The sequence below is a fragment of the Pecten maximus genome, chromosome 6 (genome assembly GCF_902652985.1).
Source record: "Pecten maximus chromosome 6, xPecMax1.1, whole genome shotgun sequence".
Taxonomy (NCBI): Eukaryota; Metazoa; Mollusca; class Bivalvia; order Pectinida; family Pectinidae; genus Pecten; species Pecten maximus.
Genome location: NC_047020.1, coordinates 18865202 through 18879538, shown reverse-complemented (window position 1 = coordinate 18879538; position 14337 = coordinate 18865202).

Sequence of the window (14337 nt, the reverse complement as noted above, 5' to 3'; positions counted from 1 at the left end):
TGTCTAATTTTCGCTATTTTCGCGACCAGACCCGGTCGCGAATTATAAGATATCGCTAAAATTGATCACATTTGACAGTAAGAGTTAGCTCCCTTGTAGGAGGGTTTTCATGAACCGATTACCTGTTTACACATGCCGTATACAGGTGTGCTTAACTGGCCGTGACTCGACTGAACTGTATTATTCAATAAAAATGTACTCACAGTTGACCATATGTTTTGTCCTTTGTATAGATCTATTTGAAATCATAACGAGAGTCGCATTGCATTAACTCCTCGATATCATTTATAATGATTTCGCAAGTTCATTTCTTTAATTCTCTTGATGAAATCAATTAACATAAGAGTTAGCTTTGACGGGTCTCTATTTCAAAATACATTAGTCCGAGATTCACTGTCCCTGGTTGAGGTTTCTTTGTAACAATTGTTTCGTAAATGCAATTGCGTTTACAACATGTAAAAAAAGAAATGCTCTGTAGATTTAATGTCTGACTTCAGTCAATATCACGAGTATACTTACTTGATCACAATTTAGTAAAGTAATAATATTAACAATGTATTCGCTCTATTTGGAAATGACGTCTTTCAAGTGATTTATGCCATTTAACACATAACATTGAATTCTTCAATACAAAAGTACTAACGTCATCATCTCGATAAAAGCAAGATTAATATTTATGACATCCACCAAGACCTTCAACTACATAATTGGAATTGTTTGATCAACTGTGTAACTCATGTTTTGAAGTTTAATTGACAACTCTGTAAATATAGCCTTGATACTGAAGCAATGTGTCATTAATATGTATTTAGCGGAATATTGATATAATTGTTTTCAGTCTGACACATGTCGTATAATATGCTTCCATTTACATACTTCACTCTTAGTCCTCCTCTGTTGATATTCAATACTCCAGTTATTTGTATTAGAACTTGGATATCAAATGAAAATACAACCGATTACAATGGAGGAACGTCGTCACCGAGTCGGCATCGGTTGACGCGCCATCCTTCATGGTGGTTTTTGTCTTTTGATATTGTAACTTGCACTTTTTGCTTTTTTCGCTTATTTCGTCATATTGGGATGAGGTGACGTCTGTATCTCATTGCCATTCTTTAAAGTAAACCTTTCTATTAAGACCACCTTGGGGTCTGAGGAAAATGGTCTTAATGGTGGGGTGGTTGTAGTGGACTATATTAACAGTTGACAATCAAGAACATCAACTCTGCATGATACCACTAGAGTAAACATGTGATCTGCTCATGTATCACATGTAATATATCCTTAATGGGCCTTAAATGGCGACCAATACAAAAACATATAGGGACATATAAAGGGACTGAAAAAAATGCCAATGATAGCAGGGTGGTCTTGATTTTAAGGTGGTCATTCAGTGATGTTACACTGTATTGTATATTTTACATTGATATGAAATGTCCTTAATGTCCTATACATCCATATGTTGTCTAAATATCCAATGTTACTTTTTAGGACTAAATATAGCTATATGGTGCAGTTTTATTTGTCCCGTAATGTTTACATTAACAACTTAATTCAAATTTAAAGGTGTTTTAATTCAATGTGTATGTAACTATTGTATAAAAAACACAGAATACTAACATAATAACAAAACGTAATCATTACAGAATAGCGACATAGCACAGAAAAGTAAGTCTTACTAAATAAATCTCACAAACAAAACAGAATACCGACATAGTAACACAATAGAGAATATCGGCATGATAACAAAACTGTTATTGTAACTCAAACAATATGGAGAATATCGGCATGATAACAAAACCGTTATTCTAACTCAAACACAATAAAGGAAATCGACATAACAACGGAATCATTATTCTAACTAAAGAAACAACAGAGAATGCCGACATAATAACGAAAAGTAAGTGTAACAGTATACCGATATATTAACGAAACAGAATTCTAACTTTTAAAAAAAAACCATCAAAACGAGGGCAAAAAACGAACACAAAATATAGACCCGCATCGAGGCTCTTGACATAGTACAAAGAGACTAAGATATGTTTGATAACTTATGAATAAGACCTGTTTGTTGGGGTTTATTTAGTATCAGTGTTCACGAGATGTAGATTCATACTGACACTTGTCATCAACATGTCTTCTTTTGTAACTATCATAAATCAAATCGATAGTTTTAAGTCACGGCGATAAAAGAGCAAAAAATAAAATGAATGTCCATATTGTTATGTTCCCATCTATCTATCTATCCATCCATCCACAAGTGTTGGGGGAGGGGGGGGGGGGGGTTATAATGCAAAACCTGTTCAACTGTGAACGATGTTAATGAATGAAGATAACATTGAAATTTTATTCAGAATATAGTTTTTTTTCTGACAAGTTATTCATTGAAAAATCCACACGTTAACATATCAATAAAACAAATGAAAGAAAATCAATATCCATACAAGACTATTTGCCATAGTAGTAGGACACTGTTGAATCGCTTCTTTTCGATGAATATGTATGATCCTTATTCGAATATGGAAGGATGAAGCTTTGTAAAGGAAGAGAAATCCCAAACAATGACTCTATTGTGAAGTTATATTCACTCAATATGCATGACAACAAACGGAAAGAATGCCGTTTACTGATGGACTGATTCTCACCTTTCTATTTTTTCTGTAACAAAATCATCATCGTAAATCCCTTGTCGTTATCCATTCAATGTCTTACTTCAAGATTACAGTTTAATCGAATCTGGCATTGCCTATAGATGACAAGATACGTATCTACGTGAATTTTCTATGGTAGTCGTTAAGTTATATTTATGCCGCCTCAAATAGGACATTGTAAATGCAAGACACGTTTATTGTAATGTGTTTTCATGTCCTAAAAAGTATGTGTTGTATTTGTTCTTTCATTTATAATTAAAAAAAATCACACCTACCACTATAATCAATGTAAAGTTGTTAAATTTTGCGGGGAAATATTCGCTGTATATTTATTTTCGCGTTATATTCGACGACTGCCAAATTAAATCCCCACAAATAATACCAAATAGATATAGTGTCGATAAATTACGGATTCCAATGCACATCTTGTGAAAAATGGGGAATGTTTTTAAAATGTGCTCAGATTCATTATAAAATGGTAATATTTTTTCTGATGACTTATATTTTGATATCATTGATGCCTTTCAATTTAAAATGTCGTTTTGAACGAGAGGGTAACATAACCTGGCGTATAGTACGCACACAGACGTCACTAGTCATAAAAACCTTTCTGGGGCCAGTTAACTTTGTCATAAATCGAGGAATATGTTGCTTTATTTATATACCTACAGACATATCATATATAAATCTATTTTGCACCTGTTATATATAAATCAGAGATGTTGAATGCATAGTTTGTGATGAAAAGCCAAATTAACTTTCCGTACAAGCTGTCCTGAGCTCCGAGACAGATTGAAAGACTGAGATGAGAGACGAATTCTTCCAGTTGAAATATTTTCAATAGAGACACACTTCATTAGATGTAGTAAAACCACCTGTAAGGGCAGTAGTTATGTGACCTATTTCTGATACAATGCTTAAAAACAAATAAAATGTCTTAATAAACAAATTGTCTATAAGAATATATCCAGTTTCCAATTTTTTTTACGGGCTTAAATGTTTTATTACCCTATGAGACTAGTTAACATAATAAATTGACCTTTTATGAGAAAACATATGAGGGTAGCCCAAGTAGAAAGGTATGGTCCCTGTCAATTTCTATGTGTACAGGGTTCAAGCATATTGGTTCTCAAATACTAGGGTTCCAACGTTTGACTATTCAAAGGTGTAAACAGACGTGTTGCTAATTCTACTTATTGTAGTTCTTTCATGTGGAATACCCAGCTAAGGGTAGTTTCTTCGTGGTGAAATATTAGAATCTTTAGATATCAGGTATCAAGTGAGACCTCAAGGGTAGCGTAAGAGAGAAAGTGATATATTAAGAAGAGCAAAGTGACAGACCAAGGTAAGGATATTTGATATACTCTTTTACATTATCTATCATTGAATCTGGTTTCCCCGTAGATAATGCATTTTACATAATTTAATGGAGAACAAATCTGTCATCTAATATGATTGTTATTGTGATTTTATGAACAGTCTTTGAAGAATGTCATTTTTAACTGACATGTTACGATATTTTATGCTTATCCACCAATGCACATATACGTTGTTGTCATCATGGTATATACAGTATGTAGTTATTTTAAAAATAAATTATCTGTAGAGACGAGAATTATTGATTTTATATATAGATGAGCAATAACATCAATAATATGTTAATTCAACATTTAGCTAAATGTTGGACTTTTTCGCTAGTACACAACTTTTACCCCTCACAGTGTCGAAAATTTAAAAAAAAAATCCCGGTCATCATCACTCATTTTTTTTTCACACCGCTCTTACCTGAAATAGTGCTTGTCACGACACGATTTATACCGTTATGGTTTCCCTGCGATTGGTGATGTTTTCAATCGCTTTTAACTAGATTGGTAAATACATACATATATTTCCACTACCAAACGAGGGGTTTACCTGTATGAGGTACATGTATGGAGTCAATGCATGGCCATGCATTAACATCATTGTTTTATGTGTGTTATTGCTATAAAGTGTATTTCTGGAATATATCTTAATACATAAAAAGTGTATTTCTGTAATATATGTTAATACATAAAAAGTGTATATTTTTGTTATATACTTTAATACATACAAAGTGTATTTCTGTAATATATTTAAATACATGTAAGCTCTTACTATTACTATCAATATTATATAATTATGAAAACAAAATAGTCTTTCTTGTGACTATATTAATGTCAAATGGTTGGTAATTTATATATAACGACAATTTTAATACCACTGACGTCCTTCTGGTTTCACACGTGAATTGTTGATATAGCGCTGTCATTAATTGATGTAAACTTGGTAATAATATATCCAACAATGGTATATACTGGTACTATGATTAGTTTTAATCATGATTATTACATGTACGTTTATTACCATTTATCCAGGAAACACTTTCAATTCAATGTTTAGCGTATGAATTCCCTGTCGCGTTATGTAAAGTTTTGTTATCATTTTGTCGATGTCGTTTTCTATTGTACCTGTATTTACTGGCCTAAGGTGTGCAAGAGTAAAACATCATTTAAATAACTACATACTTAACTATGAATATCATTTGATAAACTAAATGAAAATGTATATCTTTCTGTACAGTGATATATAAGTTACACCCTTAATTCTGTAATAATCATTACCGCGATTTAGTTTCTCTCTCCCACGATCTTCCACATGACTATTCAATCCAACTGATTTCACAAAAATAATAAACGTGGTACATTATCTATTTAGACTCTACACAAAACTTTCTTATCTACTATTTAGTAGACACATAAACCCTGTCCTTTACTGAAATAGTCAGTGTCATTACGTCATTTGGTTAATTATTTTGTACAAGTTGTTATTAAAAATTTAATTACCTCTTCGTCCTATGGGTGGAAATTCCTGGTGTAGAATTAGGCCAGGGCTGAGAGGGACATTTATCGTCGCTTATTTATCCTTCAGTGTTGTGATATCCAAGTCTCACACAAACATTTACACCTTTGTAGATCCGTGTGATAAGATTATGAGCGAGAAATGAGTCCTCTTCAAATCATAAGCCATATCACTTAATTTGTTTATTTGGTGTTGAATTGTGTACAGTATGTGGACTATCAAGAGGTGTTTACCTCCTTTCATACTTAATGCAGTGAGTGTATTTACAATTGCGTCCAGTAAAGAGTTTCCAACACCTTCGGTTGATTTTGTTGTATTAACATAAACTCGCTTATTCCTCTTAGAATGAAAGTTAGTCTGCATTGTCTGTGTTGTATCTCACCGTCTTTTGAAACCTTATCCATTATTTTGAGGCTGTTTCAATTTTAGTTGCGTGCTGACGTACGTAGAAGGCTTTTACCAATTCATTCCTGGGCATACTCTGAATGTCTATGTTATGATTTGTGTGTGATATCACAAAATTGTGTTACAGGCATATTATTTACATTAAGATCCAAGTAGTTTATCTATCAACGTTTGGTAATCATAACACCGGACACTCTTAGTGATTAATACATACAGCCCAAAGGACTATAGGACTATTACTAGCCTAGTTAAGAATATAAATTTGATAAATTACATTAAAATGTTTATTAGAAAATCATTGTAACTACATCTTTAAAAGATTACACATCATTAATATATACACATACATGATTTTAATAGTACGGAAGGAAGTGCCGAACGGACAGGAACAACTAATCTAAATTAAAATGTGTATGTGATATTTTTTGAGAATGGTCCATACAAGACCTTATGATTTAGTATAGTAAAATGTTGGTATGAGGATGTACCTAGAATTGAACATGACGTGATATCGCCACGCTGAATGCCCTAATCTATTTGTGGTCGGGGTCAATATCAACCAACACCCACCTAACAAGGGTAGATTAAGGGGGATTTCATATAATTGATCCGTACTGATAAAATTCGTCCTCACCACCTTACATTTCTCTATCTCTATACAAACATAAACAGTGGCAAGTCAGAATGCCCTCTTCACTCCTGGCCAGGACTACGGCTGATGTGAGCCACCAAATCCATTTCAAGCGCTGATTTCATAGAAATTTAGACACTTTTCATTTATCTCAAGATCGAACATGGAATCGATGGTTTGGGGTAAGTTCTTTACGTGATGTTAATGTACATTTCATAGTTTATAACCAAAACATGTCATTTTTATATAAAATCTTATTATACATTACCTTAGGAGTATAGCTGCCTAATGAGCGACATAAGGCATGTCACTGTGTTGTGCAAGTATAATGGTTTGTGCTTAAAGAAATAGTCCGTTATTAGATGATGACGAAACTGCATTATTTAGACAAAAATACGATAATGCAACACATTAACCACAAAACAATATAAAAAATAGCATGATTTAATTGAAATATTAAGCTTGTCGTTGAATTTAAAATCTATAGTAAAATCGCTTCGCTAGCTGCGCGGAGGAATAATGACTAGACTGTGTTCTCCGGTTGTCTCCCGCTTCGATATGAACTAAACAGTCATCTTTACGATTGGAAATATGTTACGGAGCTGGTTGTGACTTTGATATGAGCCCTACAACTGCTTAAAAGGTTATGCTTCGTTTATTTTATTTACTTATAGTTCTTTTTGATCGATTGAAATTCCTTTTTTACATTTATTCCAATGGATGCGTTATTTCGACCGAGCGACACAAATGGACTTGACATGAATGATTCCCAATTACAATCGGAACTCCTCGGACCTTTCCGGCAAGCTCGGAAAAACACTTGAAAAAATACCTGAGGTGTTCCGACTGGAATGATTCCCAGTCCAATGTCCATTCGGACGATTTAGGATCAGGATAGAATCGGAACTTGATGATAACGAATTTATTTTGGTTGAAAAATGGGCAATTATATGCAAAATCAGGCATCATTCTGGAGCGGGAATTAGACATTTTACCGATGTTTTTGTTGAATATTTCAGAATCTTAATGTAGGCCTCCATGATGCCTATTACGTAAATCCAGCAAAACAGTCCCATTCACTTCCTCCAAAGCCCTGGTAATCTCACATGTATGTTGACTCAGAACTATTCTTGCAAATTAGGCCTATCAGATTGGTAGTTGCATTGAGTGTATTTTGAGTAGAAATTGAAACATTCACTATTATAGATGATGAAATTTAACTTCAACTGTCCAAAGTATGCAATCAACCATGTCGACCGTATTCGGATAACCGAGGTGGTATCAATTGTACACACATAGCACATCGTACATGATTTGCTTGATTATGAATTTGTCAAATGTAAACATGTTTTCGTAAAAAGAAACAAAATAATGTTTGAATTTCTTCAGTACCGCCAGGAATTAAAGTCATGGTAGCTTATGGATTTAGTGGGTTTATTTCCTTACATATTACTGTTTTATAGGTTTACAAGTTTGATTGGTTGAATAATACTATACACGTAATTTTAAATCTCTGAAAATCTACCACTTCATATAGATATGTGTGATGACGTATATCCGGTAATTGTAAGGGGAGATAACTGTAATGTATATCGATATTTGATGTTGTGTTTCATATGGCTTTAAGATGAAACTGATTATTGTATTATATAGAAAATAGTCTTTTAAACATTGATACCATGTGAGATGATAATGGATAGGTTTATACGGTACAGTGTACATGTATATAGACTAGTGGATATGTCACTCACACACTTTACGAATGATCAATATTTGTTGATTGTTTATGTTCTTTTGACATGTCTAGTCTTTACATTGGCTGTGAATATGGTGTCCTACTTGTAAAGTAAATGAGAGGGATCAACTTCCAAGATGCGTCTATAGAATAATATAACAACTATAATATATTATGATTTTCTTGTATAAGCATTGGACTCTGTCCAAGGTGTCTTGTGAGGGGTTTACTGTTTGAAAACGGAGATAAATTAAATCTGAATCTATAGAGGGATTATATTGAGGCCGGCAGAGATATCAACAGAATCAGGCCAGCATGACAGATTTTCCCCATCATTTAACGGCAAATAAACCGCACTGTTCCTCATATATTTCAATATACGTATATGTTGTATGATAAAAGTACCTGCCGATATGTAACTGATATTTAAATATCAAAACAGAGTAGTTTTACAACATGCTACTTCCAATACGTTCTTATCCCAATCTGCGTTCGTCTTTCTAGTCAGATAGGGAATTTTGTTTATATCCAGCTGTTTTATTTCTGGCCATTAGTTTAAAACTAATAAAGACACCATATTGATTGAAATACTGTAAATCGGTTATGTAATCAATGTTTACCTGATGTACGTAATACGTTTAAGTATACTGAAACATCGATCCTCCTTCACCAAAATGATAAGAGCACATAGACCGAATTCAAATTTCTCTTACCCTGGACAGGGATATCCACAACTTTACCGGTGTGAGGTTTTTATTTCTCTTACCCTGGACAGGGATATCCACAACTTTACCGGGGTGATATTTTCGTAACTCACCCTAGGGAAGAGACCAGCTTCACATGCTCTTTGAACGTGCTCTTGTTCCTGACCCGGAACTACTTTTACGGAGTCACACACACAAAAGAAATTAAGTTAAGTATTAATCATCAGAGCTAGCTGAGTATTTGGTGTTCCTTTTTGCAAACTTACCGGAACCACTGTATATTGTATGAAATCAACATCGTAAGGTGTAAAGAATCTGCTGCAGCCTTATGACAATAGTCATCCGCCGTCCACGTGTTGTGGTTTACAAACGTTTGGATTTGGTTCACACTATATGTCTAGATCCCTCATCTCACCCCAAAAGGGATGGATTATTCTATTAATCTCAACCATAGGGGTAAGATACTTAATCTGCCAAACTTTCAGCAAGCCTTGTGTTGACAACTTAAGAATACCCCCTCGGGTTGAGATTCCATTGTCTCATCTCCAAGGGGTGAATTATTCTAATATTCTCAGGTCTGCATGTCCTTCTAATTTCATAGTTCTAAAATAATCCACGATTTTCAGAAATCATTGACCTAAACTGACAACAATACGATAACGCAACACATTAACCATAAAACAACATCAAAAATAGCACGATTAAATTGAAATATTAAGTTTGTCTTTGAATTTAAAATACATTATAAGAACGCTTCGCCAGCTGCGCGGAAGAATAATGACTTGTCTGCTTAATGCTTAAATAATCCTCGATTTCGGGGTTCCGGTGGAATACTGCATCTGAAAATTGATTTCTAACTTTGCGTGATAATGTCATTACCTTCAATATATTTCTTTTAATGGTGACCTGATCGACGCACATTGCCACATATGTATTTCTATATCAGTTTCTAAAGTGATTTTTATAGTAGATGTGATTAAGAAAATTGATCTCATTTGAATTTATTATTTCAAAATCATCTGGTACCGATGTTTATTTTGAATAAATATGTTCATAAGGTCGTCTTATAGAACAGAGTACAAACTCTGGCTTTTTGTTGGTACTATAAAGACCCTTGTCTAGTCTTTTAAAGAGCTGAACTCTAATTTTCTTTAACACTGTATATACTTACTCTTATCTTACGTCTAAATAATTATTGTCCATTAAGTAAATAGGGGTGTGACCTGATGGTGCTATCAGTTCATCAGGGGAATCTAATTTACGAGGACCACGGTTTGTTATACATGGAATGTGTTAATACAGCTGAAGCAATGTTTAACAAAGACATGCGAGCTAAGCTATTATTTCGTGTTTGATGTACATAAATTACAATAGAACTGATAGGAATCAGTCCCATCCTAGTGTGTTAACAAACTGTTTATCTACATACAGCTACGTTTCCCCAGGACTGTCAAAAACAATCAGGGTTACTTATCTCCTGAAATCGGATACACATAGCAAAGAGTTAAGTTCCTTCGATACCATGATTGACAATCGCCTCGAGGTACATTTCTTAAATATTCCCATGTCCGCATGTTCGGGTGTAACATTGCTTGAGAAGTTTTGAAAGTTTTTATGATATAAATAATGTTTTAGCAATATTTCTTGAAATTTTGTGAGCGGATTTGAGTTACGACTTCTCAATTTTTTTTCAAATGTCTGAAATCCCTTCCTTGGCCCCCATAGCTAGTGTGAAACAAAGTCAAGAAAATATACTTTATCTCTGTGATTTATGAAGAGTATATATCCTGTTTAGTCTATAGTGAACTAAATACTCACAGATCAGAGTTAATTTATGCGCAACATAACAGACCATTATCACTTCCGATAAAATCTTAGTTCACAGTATACTGGCTACACTGACTAATAGCACGCGACAGACGATGACGTATCTCTCGTGCTGTAGAGGTCAGTGCTCTGTATGTCAATACCATTTACGTATTCTATATTAATAAACACATATACATGATCACTGTTTACACGATTCAACTTGTAAGCTCGAAGGAAAGATAATAATCTTGAAACTAATTCATCGCTTGCTAATTGTCCTTTTTCGGTAAGGTTATATATATCATAACATATTGCCGAGATCGAATCAGGACAGTTTTACATTTAAGAGTTATAGCTATTGGCCTTATAAAAAGGCACCGTGTTTAATGTAAACATGCTATCATAACATAGCACAAACAAACGTACGACTTTAGAACAATTAAACAGCCTATTTTTTCTACAAGGTATCTTCTTCACGATCAGCATACTTTATGAGTGTTTGATTCTCTGATACAAAATGTACATTCATATCACTATTGTTATTTAGTATTAATCCGTACACTGACTAAAGCTAGTCTTACAACTCGCCGTACGTGCTTCTACGTGCTGTCTACGGGCAAAAATGGACCAAATCGCAAGGGACACGCAAGGCACCCGTACGGTTTTCCGGCCCCGTACACCACACGCAAAGGCCCGTAAAAGAAAATTGGCATGCACATTATTTTCTGCGTGCACCCTGCGATTTCAGAATCGCAGTTAGCCCGCAAGGGGACTGCATGGGGACAGTGCGCTACCCTTGCATTCTCCTTGCGTGTGTCACAAGTTTAAAATGGAGGGTTAGGCGAAAAAGTCACCTCAAAACAACTACGGGGCAAGTACTTGTGCCTCACTTGCCACTTGCGTTCCCCGTGTCAAGTACTTTGCAAGTGCGGACAACTTACGTGGCTCGTGCTTGTCAAGTGCGTGTACCGCCTAACTCGCAAGAGTGACCTACGGGGTAAACACGTGTTTTACTCCACACGCATGTGACATCACTTGTCTTTGGGACAGCACACTTCTATTTCAGTTTCTGTTAAGAGATGGCTCCAAAGAAAGGAAGAAAAGGACGAGCAAAGGCCAGCAAGAGGGACGAGGAGGAGAGGGCCAAGGTAGAGAGAGAGGAGAGGGAGCGGCAAATCGACGACGTAAATTTAGATCTGGGAGTTGAAGGTGATTCTGACGATGGGAGTGAGTGTAGCGGTTGGAGTGAGACCGGGAAGAGGAAAGACCAGAAGTCCTACAACTTCGGGGGAGCAGACGAAAATCGCCTGGATAAAGGTCAGGGTAGGAGTAGATGCCGTAGGATGCCAGTACGTTTATTTTGCAATGGAAGTGAGTGAGTCGCACGGGCGATCTACGATTCCCAAACACGTACCTACCGAGTGAGTGAAACGCACGACAGCCGTACTAGAAGTGCACTTAGCACGAACGAGGCGCACGCTGCACGCATGATTAAAAGCGTCCAATTGACGTACGATGGACGAGCGGCACGCAAGTTGGATGCACGAGGCACTTGCTCCATAAGTACGACACACTTGCAACACCACAGAAACACTAAATCATCTACGGGATGGCTACGGCCAATGAATTTGATAAAATTAACGGAGCCCGTGCGTGCAAAAACACGTACGGCGAGTTGTAAGACTAGCTTAAAGCGCGAATCATTCATAAGTTATGTATAATAAACATAAACATTTTCCCAGGAACGGTTAGGTGATTGGGGATACCAGAAGTTTAGGAGAGAATATACATGTAGTACAATTTAGGATCACACAACGTCACAAGATGTATTCACGGTGTGCGCACAACGTTAAAAGATGTACACGTGTATACGAGGTGCGAAGTATCGATCTATTACAATTGATAAGTTGTTGGCCTCGTATTGAAAGAGGTACTCAAGGATGTTCTTTTTAAGTCCTACTATTCTTTGACTATATAAGGCCGTGTACCCAAGGAATGGTCTCATCTGGTTTGTTTAAATCGGTTAGGGTTAGGGTGAAAGAGTCTGTCATTGCCACCATGGCTGCCATTCCCGATTGTGGCTTTAAACTGATTGAGCATCCGCCTTATTCACTGATTTCGATCCATCAGACTTTCATCTATTTCCAAAACTGAAAACAGCTATTTCAGGCAACCTAACCCTAACACTAACATTCAGTGGATGACTTTCTGAACTGCCAAGAAAAAGAAGTTCAATAAAAGTGGCATTGAGACCCTTAAACACCGCTGGCAAAATTGTTAGATACTGAAGGGGATTCTGTTGAAAAATAATACAATATGTCCGGCTACATTCAAATCCTTCAATGTGAGGCTCACAACCTATCAAGCAGCTCTCGTTTAACACATCAACGGCTTCCATCTCAACAAAAAATGCATAACCCTTTTCACCACACTATATGAATAAATATTAAAGAAAAGAAAGCTCTACTACATCATTGCACGTCTAGGAATTACACAAAGACTCTTTGAAAATTACTTTTGAATAAGCAAACGTATTGTCATACGTTATTTCTGTATTTGTCAACACGCCGGAGGTTTAATGGACCGGCTCACTTGATGAACATATTACAGGTACAGTCTGCTTAGTCATCTACTGAAAACTGACGTCAGTTCAGAAGTCAAATAGTGTATTTGCATACAAACAGTGATCGCGGTCCTGACCTGCGTCACGTGGACACATATCATTGCTGTTCCAATGACAGAGGCAATTACATAGGCGACCTAAAGGTCATGTAAATGTATATTATTTTATTCTGCACCGATATGGCACATATTTATGTCCTTTAAGTTACATAGTAGCTGTAATAAGACATCGTTTACAAACTCGCACTGTAATTAAACGGCGATAAACTGGAGATACACACAAGTGTTTAACAAGTGTTTAGAAATATATACTTTGTTTTGACCCAATAAATGAGTGTAAATTGTGTATGACAACAATGTGGATGACTATGTTAAGTATTTAATGTCAGTTTCATTGTAACAAGTCGGTGTAATATGTTCTCATACCTTGTCACAGATTTATTTTAATGGTTCGAGCTGTCAACGTTTCAGCATTTCCTTATAAATGTTTAACTTAACCAAATGAAATAGTTTGGAAATTATTATGAATCAATTCGTAGATCTATCTAGGAAACGGTTTGACAATTATTGCGTTAACTGAACAAGTTCTGTTAAAGGATGATGAATTATATTACTATTTTATGATTTGAATTAGAAGTGTAAAACATAGATTTCAATATTTTATAAATTAAACAAAAGAAATGTCAACAATTATGAAAGTATATCTATGTTAAGATAGATGGCAAATGTTGAAAGCATCAAATTAAAGCATACATTTCCCCGTCATATCATATGAAGTATGAAAGCGATTCCATGACATGATATATCATTTGACTTCATAAGTAGAAAAGCTTTGTGAATAAAGAAATATGCAATGCATGAATTCATAGTTGACGTAGATTACGATGTTTAAACATGCAA